Source organism: Hyaena hyaena, unplaced genomic scaffold (assembly GCF_003009895.1).
Source record: "Hyaena hyaena isolate Hyena2069 unplaced genomic scaffold, ASM300989v1 scaffold_4, whole genome shotgun sequence".
Taxonomy (NCBI): domain Eukaryota; kingdom Metazoa; phylum Chordata; class Mammalia; order Carnivora; family Hyaenidae; genus Hyaena; species Hyaena hyaena.
In genome coordinates this window covers 3,582,347-3,595,468 of record NW_024080636.1, presented here as the reverse complement: position 1 = coordinate 3,595,468, position 13,122 = coordinate 3,582,347, and the positions used below count along the sequence as shown (strand labels likewise).

General features: G+C 52.3%; 1 non-coding gene across 1 annotated transcript; it reads right to left on the bottom strand.

Moving 5' to 3' along the window:
• Positions 1–8,884: 8,884 nt before the first annotated feature.
• On the bottom strand, positions 8,885–8,969 carry TRNAR-CCG. Its single transcript has one exon. It is a non-coding gene; the product is annotated as a tRNA-Arg (tRNA).
• Positions 8,970–13,122: the final 4,153 nt, after the last annotated feature.

The window sequence follows — 13,122 nt, the reverse complement described above, 5'->3', positions numbered from 1 at the left end:
GGGGGAGGAAGGGGGAGGGGCCTGCCGGAGGGGGGAGGAGGGGGGAGGGGTGCAGGGTGGGGGAGGAGAGATAGGGGGAGGAGGTAGGAGGGGCCTGCAAGAGGGGAGAGGAGTGCAGGGAGGGGGAGGAGGTGGGAGGGGCCTGCCGGAGGGGGAGGAGGTGGGAGGGGCCTGCGGGAGGGGTGGAGGTAGGGGATGCTGCAGGGTGGGGAGAAGGCGGGCTGGTCTGGACACACCTGGAGTACAGGTTCTTTGGGAACTGGGTCCCGATCCTTTGCTGGAGTGTCTCCCTCTGACGGAATGTGGTACAAGGCAGCTTCCCCTTGGACCCTCTCCTGCGAGTACCGGGCCCACAGTAAACGTCGAAAGGGCCGTTTTCCTGACCCCGACGCAGTGACCTTGGCATCCGTGCTGTGGCCGCCTGCCCGCAGAGGCCTCCAAAGGCAGGAGCCCACCCCTTCCTCTAGCCCGTCCCGGGAGGGCAGGCGGTCCACGTCAGGAGGCCTGGCCTTAAGGGCAGCCTTCCTTCCGCCGCGCCACGTGTGTCCCTCGTAGAGTCTGTCCTCACAGAAGGAAAGTCTGGAGTCCGGCAGGGGTGCACGTATGCCCCTCAGCCGGGAAGCCAGCGCCGGGACAGAGCCAGAAAAGCCCGTACCGCGCTGAGTCCTTGCCGCCGGCGTTGTGGGACACGCATAGGAAGTGGTCTATATTTTTGGGGTTAACATTCAAAATTCCAAGTAACACAGGAGAGTCTGAAAATTGAACCCCACTCACCCATCCCAAGTGCCTCTAGGCGCCTCCTCCTGCCCCCGCACCCGGGATGAACGTGTGGCTGGTGAAGCCTGAGGCCAGGCTAGCGGGGTCTGGGGACCGGTGACAAGACAGGCCATGACCATGGGCTCGGAGCTCAGGGGCCAGTCACTGCCGCCACCTACACCAGCGGTGATGCATCCCCAGGTTGACCAGCACTCCCCCCAGCACCTACTATGCCCAGGTCCACCTTGGGGTGGGAAGGGGCTGCGTCTGGTGGGCAGGTCACTGGCAGTCGGGACCCCCCTCTGGGCCGGCACCGCCCTCCCCAGGTCACAGTCCTCTCCAGAAAGAGGCCCATCTTCCCTCCCAATCTGTTGCTCAGGCCCAGAAATTAGACGGGTGTCATTCAGAATGGGGCTCAGGCCACAACCACGGAGTGGGGGGGGGGAGCGTGTCCTTAAAGCTCTCCAAACAGAGAGGACCTCTCTTGGACTCCTCCTACTGCCCCACTTGGTGGCTTACGGCAGTGGCCACCCGCAAACCCCACTAATCCACCAGCCCTTCCGGTGGAAGCCCACGGTCCACGGCACTCCCCGCCACTGTGGTCAGACCTGCCCGGTGTCCCCCCAACAGCAGGACAGATGCAGGGCCCTCGCCCTTCACACGGACAAGGTCGCCAGCCACATGTTTGCCCGCTGCCCACCGTCCAGCCCTCCCACCCCAATCAAAGTGCTCCCCACACCATCAGGGGGACCAGACGTCCAGGCGTGGGCTCAGCCCTTGCCCCACCCTGGGGACCTTGAGGGTCCCACCTGTTCAAGCCAGAGCGTCCCTGGTCCACAGAGCCTGGTGGTCCCGGGGGAGCTCCCTGGGCAACAAAGCACACGTGTCCGTGGTACCGTGTCGTGGAAGCTGGTGGCAGATTGGTGGCCGTGGTGCCAGTAGTGCTGGTGGAGGCAGAGAGAAAGGACTGTGCCCAGGGAGGCCGCGTCCCCGCGTGAGTCCTGAAGAGGAATGGAAGCCAAGGACGAGGGTGCAGGAGACTGGAGACCTGCAGGGGCTGAGCCAGAAGGAGCACCCCGTCGTGGACGGGACGTTGGCCTTGAGCAGCCCCCACCACAGCCCTGTCCCAGCCACCGCCGCCCCTCGCCTGGCACAGACCCTCAGCGGCTGGCCAGTCAAGAAACTCCAAGGAAAAGAGCTAAGGAAAAAGCTTCTGGAAGCAAAGCTCGCCCAGTCGGCCAGGACTGAAAGCAGGTGCCATGGCCCGGAAGTCCCGAGGCATGGCATTGGGGTGACCGGGGAAGCACCCCGAGGTGCCCCTACACCGGGTGCCCGGCAGACGGCGGTCAGGTGGGACCCAGGAGCGGCGGACCTGAACCCCTGGCATCTCCCGGCTCTCTGCTTCCGCGGAAACACGCCAAGGAAAGGAAGAGAACCTGCCTCGAGGTGCAGTGGCCGGCTGGGCCTTCAGCGAGTGAGCGCTGGGGTCACCTCCTCTGCCCCCCGAGTCAGGCTGTGCTGGTGCCTGAGCCGGAGCCTTGTGGCTGTGGCCTTGTGCCGGCCTCTCGCCTCCCTCTTGAGCCCCACTTAGACTCTGCCTCTGCCCCCCGCCTCTGCTGGTGCCATTTGCCAGTGGTGGTGACCTTGTTCTGCCCAGCTCTGCCCCCCGCCCGGGGGCAGCCTTTACCAGCCCCTCCTCACCCCTGTGGTGACAGAGTCCAGGAGGCCGTGGGGCCCAAGACGGCAGCCTCAGACAGCTTTCCCTCTGCCATCTGTTGATTTGGGCCACACAGATAAACAGTAACCGGTGTCAAAAAGTCACCGGAGAGCAACGGCCCCAAGAGGCTGATTCTGAAAGCCGGAAGAGAGAACCTCTTTCCTTCGGCGTCTTAAAACCCTTGTGTCCTACCTGAACCCTCATTCTGCCAGGGTCACGGCCAAGATCGCCCGTTTTCCACCACAAGAGGCCCTTGCCTGGCGGGGCTGGAGTGGGCACCCACGTGACATTTTGGGGGTTGAATAATCACTCACCACCACCCCCAGCAGGAGAAGAAGATACTGAACTAGGTTAAGTCATTTAGCGAGCATGTGCTGAGCGCTTACTGTGTGCTAGGCTTCTAGAAAGAGAGACCACAGCCATGGGGCTGGCGGAATCCCTGGTACGTCCCTCTCAGTCACAGAGATAAAGGTGATTGGGGCCGGCCTGGGGGTGGCCAGAGCCCAGCGTTCCTTCAGGAGAAGGCAGTGCCTCCCTCCAGCACCCCCTGGTACCCTTGGGGGGATGGAGAGCATCGGCAGGGGGGCAGAGCAGGGCAGAGGTCACCGAGGGAGTCCCGAAGTCTGTGTCCTAAAGGAGAAGCTGCCGCCAGCCCGGCCTCACAACGTGGCCGCCGTTCCCCACCCGCAGAGAGCGAGGCAGAGAGGAGCCAGGCCACCATGGCCAGGAGAGCGGCCTCCGCCTCCACGCAGCACCATTGCCCCGTCTAGAACAGTCCCTGCCCCAGAAGGGAGGGTCCTTTCTCGTTCCCCTGGGACCCAGCTGTTTTTTACCTCTGGAAATGTAGCCAACCTGGTAAACGGTATCTGTATCGAAGTCCCTTTTCTTCACCAAAGATACACGCGGTGCAGCTCAGCCCTTCTGACCAGCGGGACGGTGCCGAGCCAACATCGTTCAGGCCAGAGCCTGAAGGACTGACGTTGGACAGAGCCCCCTCATCCACACATAGAGCAGACGGCTCGAATTCGCCCACGGCTGCCTGAGCACCTCTGTATGCCAGGCACAGGCACCGTGGTGGCATGGGGGCTGGAGGCCGCCTTGCTTCATGGACAGAACATCTCAGAGATGCCACAGGCATGGCCACGCCTTCCCTCCCGGCACCCCGCACACATGGTCCCCAGGATGCCGGACCCTCTGTTTCTCTGAGGCCTCCCCAGCCCCTGGCTGGGCCCTCTGAGTCTGAAACCGAACCCTTCATGTCTCAACCGGAAGCACTGAAAGGCCTGCGTCCCCCCCCCCCGCCACCCCCACCCATGGCCCTGCGAAGCGGGTGGGCCTGACGCCCCTCCGATGTGGAGGCTGAGACTCTGGGAGGCCCAGGGATGTGCCCAAGGCGAATGGCTCGTAATTGCTGGAAGTGAGAATCCAACCCGAGCCCATCTAAACCCAAGGTCGGGAATGCCTGTGAAACATCGGTGACAGTTGTGCAGATTGGGAAGCGCAGCTGAGTCAGCCCTGGCCGTGGGGAGTTTGGGGGCAGGGACGGAGAGGAGGGAGTCAGGAGGGGTGCACGTAGTGCCCTTCCCTCCCTCCGGAGCTAAAAACTCAGGGGAGGACCGGCTTCTGGCCTCTCCCCTGTGTGGACAGGCCACTTCCACCGCAGGGCAGGCTCGGCCGCGGCTGGGGGCTCACGCAGAGTGGCCCCCAACCCTGGAGAGATGCGCAGATATTAGAGAATGCGGGTGTCCCTCAGAAACAGCGTGGTGAAAAGTAGGGGCCAAAAGAAAGCTCACCAACGCCTCCCACGTACTTTGTTGTGCAGTTTGGGGGGGGGGCATAGATCCCCAGGACAAGTCTCACTCCGCCGAGGGCAGAACCTTGAACAGTCTGAGCAGACCCGGTCCACCCCTCTTGGAACAGGCTATCTGAACAGCTCCGGGGGGTCCTTGTTTCCCCAGCCTCCGCTGGGGGTCCCGGGAAGGCGTCCCCCTGTCCGGGCGCCCTGGCAATCACTCTGCCTGCAAGAGTAACAAATATCAACGCGACCATGTTGTTTTTTCCTTCCATTGCCTCCAGTATTCAAGGTTTTGTTTTCTCCATCATGTTCATACGTATGCATGTAATTAAACGTTTGTGGAAATCCCTTTAATAATAAACAGGAAATGAACCTAAATATTGTTCGTTTCTCTCATTCATCAGAGGTCATCCAGAGGGGAAGGAAGGTAACTGGAATCAGGAAAAAAAAAATTTTTTTTCCAGACATTCCTTGGCTGTTGTTCGGGGCTAAAAGTGAAGGGGCTAAGGTCAGCTTCTGGAAGGCAAAGCGGTGGATTTGAGATTTGCATGTTAAGAGCACCCGAAATCAGGGACCTGACAGCTTCCTAAATGAGCTGCCAGGAGGTAGAATTTCTCTGTTTCAAATTCCACTGCTCCTCATGACTCGCAGTGTGAAAAAGATCTTCCTCTATACTGTGGGGTTTGTTGGTTTGTTTGTTTTTTTAACGTTTATTCATTTTCAAGAGACAGAGATAGAGCACGAGCCAGGGAGGGGCAGAGAGAGAGGGAGACACAGAATCTGAAGCAGGCTTCGGGCTCCGAGCTGTCAGCACAGAGCCCGACGCGGGGCTGGAACTCACGAACTGCCAGGTCATGACCTGAGCCGATCAGACACCCAACCAGTTGAGCCACCCAGGCGGCTCTACACTGTGGCTATAATCTTGGAATCACGGTCACCGTGGGCCCAAAACTAGATGCGCAATCGATGATGTGTGTGTGTCCGCACACACATGCATCTGTTTCTCTGGGAATATGACCCATGGCTTTCATTAGATTCTCAAAGAAACCCAGAACCCCAAAGAGACTGATAACCATTACTCTCTTCGAGAATGTGGAGAATCCCCTGGCATCATGCACTCAGCAGGAGAAAAGAAAACAATCTTATAAATGACACTAATATTCCAAATAGGTGACAATAAACAGCAAGGTTGTTTTGCCTGTTTGGTTGGTTGGGTTTTTTGGTTTAACGGAATAAAAGTCTAAGGAAATTTCTGGAATATACACAAAAGAACTGAAAAAGCAGGGTCTCAGAGATCAATTTGTATACCTCTGTTCACAGCAGCCTTACTCACAATAGTCAACAGATAGAAGCAGCCCAAGTCCTGACCAATAGGAACATCAGTGCTCATTTAGGAACGTGTTGGGATAAACCACATATGGTCCATCCAAAGGAACAGGATTCAGCCTTCAAAAGGAAAGCAGCCCAGGGCACTTGGGTGGCTCAGCTGACCAAGCACCAGACTCTCAGTCTCAGCTCAGCTCAGCTCATGATCTCATGGCTCACGAGCTCTAGCCCCACATTGGGAATGTCAGCACGGAGCCTGGTTGGGGATTCTGTCTCTCCCTCTCCCTCTCAAAAAAAAAACTTTTAAAAGCAAGTAAATAAATAAATTGTGAATGAACCTTGCAAACACTCTGCTCAGTGAAAGAAGCGAATCACAAAAGCCAAATTTTGTATGGTTCCATTTTCAGGAGCATTGAGAATAGACAAGTTCACGAAGGTGCATGAGTGGCTGCCGGGGGGGGGGGGGGGGGGGGGGGGGGGGGGGGGGGGGGGGGTTGGGGAGGGACTGCTAATGAGTATACGGTTTCCTTTTAATGTGACGGAAATGTTCTGGAATTGGATCACCGGGATGTTTGCGCACCATGCCGCCTTGTGAGTGAATATACTAAAAACCACTGAATTGTATAGTTCAAAGGGTTAAATGTCATGAACGTGAATTACTTCTCTGATACAATAAGAAGTAGGTATTTGAGGGGCACCTGAGTGGTTCAGTAGGTCGAGCGTCTCACCTTGGTTTCAGCTCATGATCCCAGGGTCATGGAATCGGGCTCATGAGTGCAGAGTCTGCTTGGGATTCTCTCTCTCTCTCTCTCTCTCTCTCTCTCTCTGCTCTCCGACTCACACACATGTGCACTCTCTAAAATATAAAAAGAGAAAGAAAAAGAAATAGGTATTTGGTCTTTGTCCCAATTCTTGCCATCCAGCTCCTAAACCCTCCGAGTCTCCAGTGTGATGTCTTCTGCGTGCTATGAAGGACTAGGGGCCGGGGTCCCTGGATCGCTCCCGGATGAGCTGGCCACTGGTCACCAGAAAGACCAAGGCATGTGTAGAGGATCCGAACTGAGTTCCACTCCCTGACCTGTGGCCAAGGATTTAATCGATTGTGGCTATGTAATGAAACCTCTATAAACCCCCCCAAATAAGGGGTTCAGAGAGCTTCCAGGCTGGTGGCCACGCAGAGGTGCTGTGAGGGTGGAGTGCACGCGCACATACACACACACACACACACATTTGGTTCCAAAATATGACTAAAAACAGTTCAGGTCTAAACAAGACAAAACAAGACACCCCAATGTGGAGTGAAAAAAAGCTTCCTAAGTTAATACCACCATATCTTTAATCTCAAAATCAAGCAAACCTGAACCAGATATTGCTTAAGTAAACATCCACACACAGGTGAGGAAGGAGTATTTTTTTTAAACATTTATTTATTTTTGAGAGACAGAGACACAGAGGCTGAGCAGCGGAGGGGCAGGGAGAGAGGGAGACACAGAATCCAAAGCAGGCTCCAGGCTCCGAGCCGTCGGCACAGAGCCTGACCCGGGGCTCGAACCCACAAACTGTGAGATCATGACCAGAGCCGAAGTTCGACTTGACTCTCCTTCCAGGAGAAGGAAGGGGAAATGATGGAGAAAAGTGCAGCACTGTTGTTGTTGTGTTTTTTTAAATATTTTATTTATTTCTGAGAGAGAGAGAGAGAGAGACAGTATGAGCAGGGGAGGGTCAGAGAGAGAGGGAGACACAGAATCCGAAGCAGGCTCCAGGCTCTGAGCCAGATGTCAGCACAGAGCCTGATGCGGGGCTCGAACCCACGAACCGTGAGATCATGACCTGAGCTGAAGTTGGACGTTCAACCGACTGAGCCACCCAGGCGCCCCGCAGCACTGTTGTTCTTAACAGCTTACGTGGGGTTCCCCTCTCGTTTTATTTGTATCAAGTATTTTATAGGAAAACAAAGGGACAGCGTGGGTTTGAACACATGTCCTTCGAAAGCTGCCAGACTAGAGACCAGCCTATCCTCTCCCTGCGGGCTCCCCACCCCGACTCTCCCTACCTCCCCACCCGCCCCCACCCGGGCAGGGAAGCCGACTACTGCCCCTTTGGTTGCTGAACAGATGAAGTCCTTGACTTGGGCGTGGGCTCCAGAGTGGATGAAAAACACACGTTCTACAGGCACCCTCAGCACAGCCCAGGGCAGGAGAAGATTGCAAAGGTCACCCCAGGCTTGTGATTTTTTATTTTTAGGACAGAAATTCCTTTTTCCTCTCTCTTTCTCTGTCTTCTTTCTCCCTGGGGGCGAGGGGGGGCAGAGGCGGGATTGGATGTCAATCAAATTGCACCTTCAGCGTCCCCTGAAAGGGGCGCCACTTCAGATGAGACCCAGACAATGAGTTGAAATTAAAGAGGGGAGCGGAGGGCAAGGGCCCCCAGGGCGGAGGGGCAGGACACCCCCTGAGCAGGGGCTGTGCGACCCGCTGCAGGAGCAGGAGGCCACCAGAGGGGCAGGACTCAAAGAGCGAGGGAGAAGGTGCTGCCAGGAGGCGGGAGAGGCCAGCAGGGCTCAGGGGTCCCACGAGGGGCTGGGCTGGTACCCTGGGCACCGGGTAACTACGCAGCGTTTCAGGTAGAGACCTGATGCCATTGGGTTTGCATTTGGGGAAGAGAATGCAAAACGGGCCTGCCCTGTCCGAGGGATGGGTCAGGCATGTTCACGGGACGGGACCACTGCGCGAGAGAGACACAGGCTCTCAGGCTCCCTTTTCCAGTGGGAATGACCTCTGGGAGGCCGCGGCCAGAGCTGCTACAACCCTTCCATCACTACAGGGGCACAGCCCAGCAGAGGGGGAAGCCGGGAGAACAGAACTGAGAGACAAGATAGGAAAACCGGATCCTAGAGATGCTGGTGCGCCCCTAGATCAAGCTGGACCTGAGGCCTGTGCGAACACCTGTGTTAAGTGTCCTATGGTAGTTCTGGCTGCCATAGCAAAATGCCACAGACTGCGTAGCTTAGACTACAGAAATTTGTATTCTGGAGGCTGGGAAGTCCAAGGTCAAGGTGCCAACCCATTTTGTTCTTAGTAACGGTCCTTTTCCTGGCTTCTCACTGTGTCCTCAGTTGGCAGAGACCGTACTCTGATATCTATTTCTTTTCTTTCTTTTTAAAATTTTTTAATGTTTTATTTATTTCTGAGAGAGAGAGAGAGAGAGAGACAGCGTGACTAGAAGAGGGTCAGAGAGAGAGGGAGACACAGAATCCGAAGCAGGCTCCAGGCTCTGAGCTGTCAGCACAGAGCCCGACGCGGGGCTCGAACCCACAAACCGTGAGATCATGACCTGAGCCGGAGTCAGATGCTCAACCAACTGAGCCACCCAGGCGCCCTTCTATTCTTTTCCTTGTAAGGGCATCAGCCCTATCAGATCAGGACCCCACTCTTATAACCTCATTTAACTTTTATCTTCTCACAGGCCCTTTCTCCAAATACAGCCACAGTGGGGAGTTAAGAATTCAACATACGAATTTGGGTAGACACAAACATTCAGTCCATAACATTGTACTGGCCAATAGATACCCTTTACCTTTTTTTTTTTTTTTAACATTCATTCATTTTTGAGAGAAAGAGCATGAGTAGGGAAGGGGTGGAGAGAGAAGGAGACACAGAATCCAAAGCAGGCTCCAGGCTCTGAGCTGTCAGCACAGAACCGAATCCAGGGCTCAAACCCACAAATCACGAGATCATGACCTGAGCCAAAGTCAGACGCTTAACAGACTGAGCCACCCAGGCGCCCCTAAATACCCTTTATCTTTAAGCCAGTTTGAGTTGGATTTACTGTCCCTTGGAGGAGATTAACTCTACACTGATGTGGAGAGGGGGAAGATGGAGGTGTCAGGAAGGACAGGTAGGTTTTCAGCTAGTGGAACATATAGTTGCTCCTAATAAAATAATTATTAGAAGTATGACATATGCTATCTACACTGGCATAAGGCTATAATGCACGGTACAAAATATAATATCGTTCTTATTTGTGATGATCAGGTCAGTGAAGTAGATCCTACTTACCTACTGACAATAAAATCTTGTTACGTACTGAATATTCACAGTAAGGTCCTGAGGTCCCTGCCTGCCTGCCACCTGATTCGTGCCCCATTCTATGGCCTGCAAGGTGCAGGCGGCCGCGGGAAATTGCAGGGTAGGGATGCAAAGGGTGTGTGCGGGAAACCGAGGCTGAGCAGCCCTGCTCCGGATTGTGTAGAGAAAACTGAACACTTCTGGTTGTGCAGTGTGTTCCTTCTCATCTATAAATCTGCAGGGTTTTTATTTATATTTTGTTTAGTAGTCTTTTTCTCTTTTTTTAAATTTTTTTAATGTTTATTTATTTTTGAAGTAGAGACAGAGAGACAGAGCACGAGCCAGGGAGGGGAAAAGAGAGAATCTGAAGCAGGCTCCAGGCTCCGAGCTGTCAGCACAGAGCCCGATGCGGAGCTCGAACCCACAAACCATGAGATCATGACCTGAACCGAAGTCGGACGCTTAACCGACTGAGCCGCCCAGGTGCCCCCTGTAGTATTTTTAATTATTGTGCAATAAATCTTTTCAGGAGCATGACACTTACAAAAAAGGAGTCCACGTTTCATTTAAAATTAAGTCCTGAATCTCCATTTCTTGGATTTGATTATGTCCCTCTTTCTCTATCTTTTTTTAAAGTTTATTTGAGAGGCGGGGGGTGGGAAAGGGCAGAGAAGAGGGGGAGAGAGAGAGAGAGAGAGAGAGAGAGAGAGAGAGAATCCCAAGCAGACTCCACACTGTCAGTGCAGAGGCCGACATCAAAGTTGACTATGCAATAAAAACTTCCACAAAATATTTGTCGACGTTTACCCTCCACCATGGGGGCCAATGAGATGTCACTAACCACAAGCCACATCAGATGATACAATTCCGACTCAGAAGCATCACATCTACTTCAAAAGTTGATAATTATTTTCGAGGACTGTGCCCAGAAAATGAATCACTACGTGAAGCCACAGAAGCCGGTTGATGTGTCACTCCATAAATCCTGACTTCATTTAGATCAAATGATTTCTTTCTTTCATTTTTTAAAAAAATTTTTTAGTGTTTTACTTATTATTTCTGAGAAAGAGAGAGAGACAACATGAGCAGGGGAGGGTCAGAGAGAGAGAGAGAGAGATACAGAATCCAAAGCAGGGTCCAGGCTCTGAGCTGTCAGCACAGAGCCCACCACAGGGTTTGAACCCAAGAACCATGAGATCGTGACCTGAGCCGACGTTGGACGCTTAACCGACTGAGCCACCCACACGCCCCAATGACTTCTTTCTTTTAAATGACATTAACTTCACTTGCTACAATTCCAAGCTGTCTTGTCCTCTAATGGAAAGCAAAGCCATCACTGTAGATGCGAGATTCCTCCACCGGCTGAGGAATTATTCCACAGAGGACGTGTATCCTCTGTGTATCAAATGTATCCAATGTGTATCAAAATATACACATGAAATATATTGTATATCAAAATATATAAATGGAATGGATGGTTCCATTTTTTTCATCCACCTTATGGAATCAGAATTAAGCTCTTGGAAATGTATTCTGTCCAAAGTGACAAAGAGAAGGCAGGCAAAAGAAACGTAGGTGAAAGTGAGTGTCCTTACGATCTGCAGTCCATTCATAACTATCTGAGACAGGCGGAGTGTGACAATCCTCAAGGCACTCACAACTGCCTTAATGCCTTGCTACAGACCAAAACACAAAAAACAAACAAACAAAATCTTAGCTTAACAATAGCCAGATTTCCGGGATCCTGTAAGTCTTCTTTAAAAAACATATGGAGGGGCGCCTGGGTGGCTCAGTGGGTTGAGCGGCCTACTTTGGCTCAGGTCATGATCTCACGGTCCGTGGGTTCGAGCCCCGCATCGGGTTCTGTGCTGACAGCTCAGAGACTGGAATCTGCTTCAGATTCTGTGTCTCCCTCTCTCTCCGCCCCTCCCCCACTCAAGCTCTGTCCCTCTCTGTCTCAAAAATAAAATAAACATTAAAAAAATAAATAAATAAAAACATACGGAAATCCCTTTGGAAACTTCTTTTCTCTCTAACCTCCTTCTCCAACTTAAAAGTATATTATCAATCACGCTTCATGATCCTGATCCTAAGCGTTGCTCTTTCTGCCCTCCGGTTCTGTCCCTGTGCTTTAATAAAACCACCTTTTTTTGCACCAAAACGGTCTCTAGAATTGACAGTTCTCTCCCTGGCCACGTCTCATCACCAAGTAAAAACCCAACATTATTGTGAGTGTTACTCAGGTAAATTCAGTACAAAAGTTGAACACAGATGGCATTTCTTTTGCAATAACGCCCATATGAAGTGTGATGGGCATAGCAGAAAGGGACTAATATTCCCACTAAATTAAGAACCCCCCCCACAGAGCAGAAATGTACTTGGAATTGGGTGTGTTTAATAATGTCACCCAAACAAACTGTAAATTACATCATTTGAATTAGAAATCATAGTTGCCAAAATTTACAAACATTTTTTTCATAATTAGACTAAATGAACTACAAAATTTGTGTGACAAAAGTGATGGTAGAGGGGTGCCTCGGTGGCTCAGTCTGTTAAGCGACTGACTCCTGATTTTGGCCGAGGTCCTGATCTCATGGGAGTGAGATCAAGCCCCTTGTCTTCAAGCTCTGTGTTGGGTATGGAGCCTCCTTAAGATTCTCTCTCTCTCCCTCTGTCCCTCCCCTGCTCATTCTCTCTCTCTCAAAAAAAAAAAAAAAAAAAAAAAAAAGGCCATGGTAGACACAAAAATGCGCAAGTGCACAGCAGTAACGATTTTTTCTGGGCCCCTCAACAACAGACACTTTGGAAGTGTGAGTCTTTGCACACCACTGTTAAGTGTACTGGTGACATTGAAGGAGTCCTCGGAACTGGTGCATTTTATCCAAATTAAGTTCAAAACTTTTAAAGTATTCAGAGTCTGTATCTCCCTCTGTCTCTGACCCTCCCCTGCTCACGCTGTCTCTCTCTCTCCTAGAAATAAAAATTTTAAAAAAATTTTAAAAAAGTATTCAGCAACTGAATACCCCCCCAAAAAAATAGCCTTAAAGCTTTGTAGCAAATTATGACTGCAAAATTGCCACAAGGTAATGAAACGTGGCCCTATAAAAGCAGAAAAACTTGAAAAAACTGAACACTCAAAGAATGATTTCTGAAGTTCCGTAATCGCACTTTGAAATACTATCGCACTACCTCCCGTTGTTTAAAAACAAAAACAAAAACAAAAACAACTCTGAGTTTAATTGAATAAATTTACATTTTTAATCCAATTGTACGGGTATCGTGAAGCACCACTATTCTGCAGCACCGAAATCTGGTGAAACGCTCAAAAGAAATCAGAATCCCTCCCATCCCCCCACCCCGGGCCTGCAAGTCTTCAAAGTACAGCGGGTCTCCCATCCAAGTACTAACCAGGCCCGGCCCCGCTTAGCTTCGGAGATCAGACGAGATGGGCGCGTTCAGGG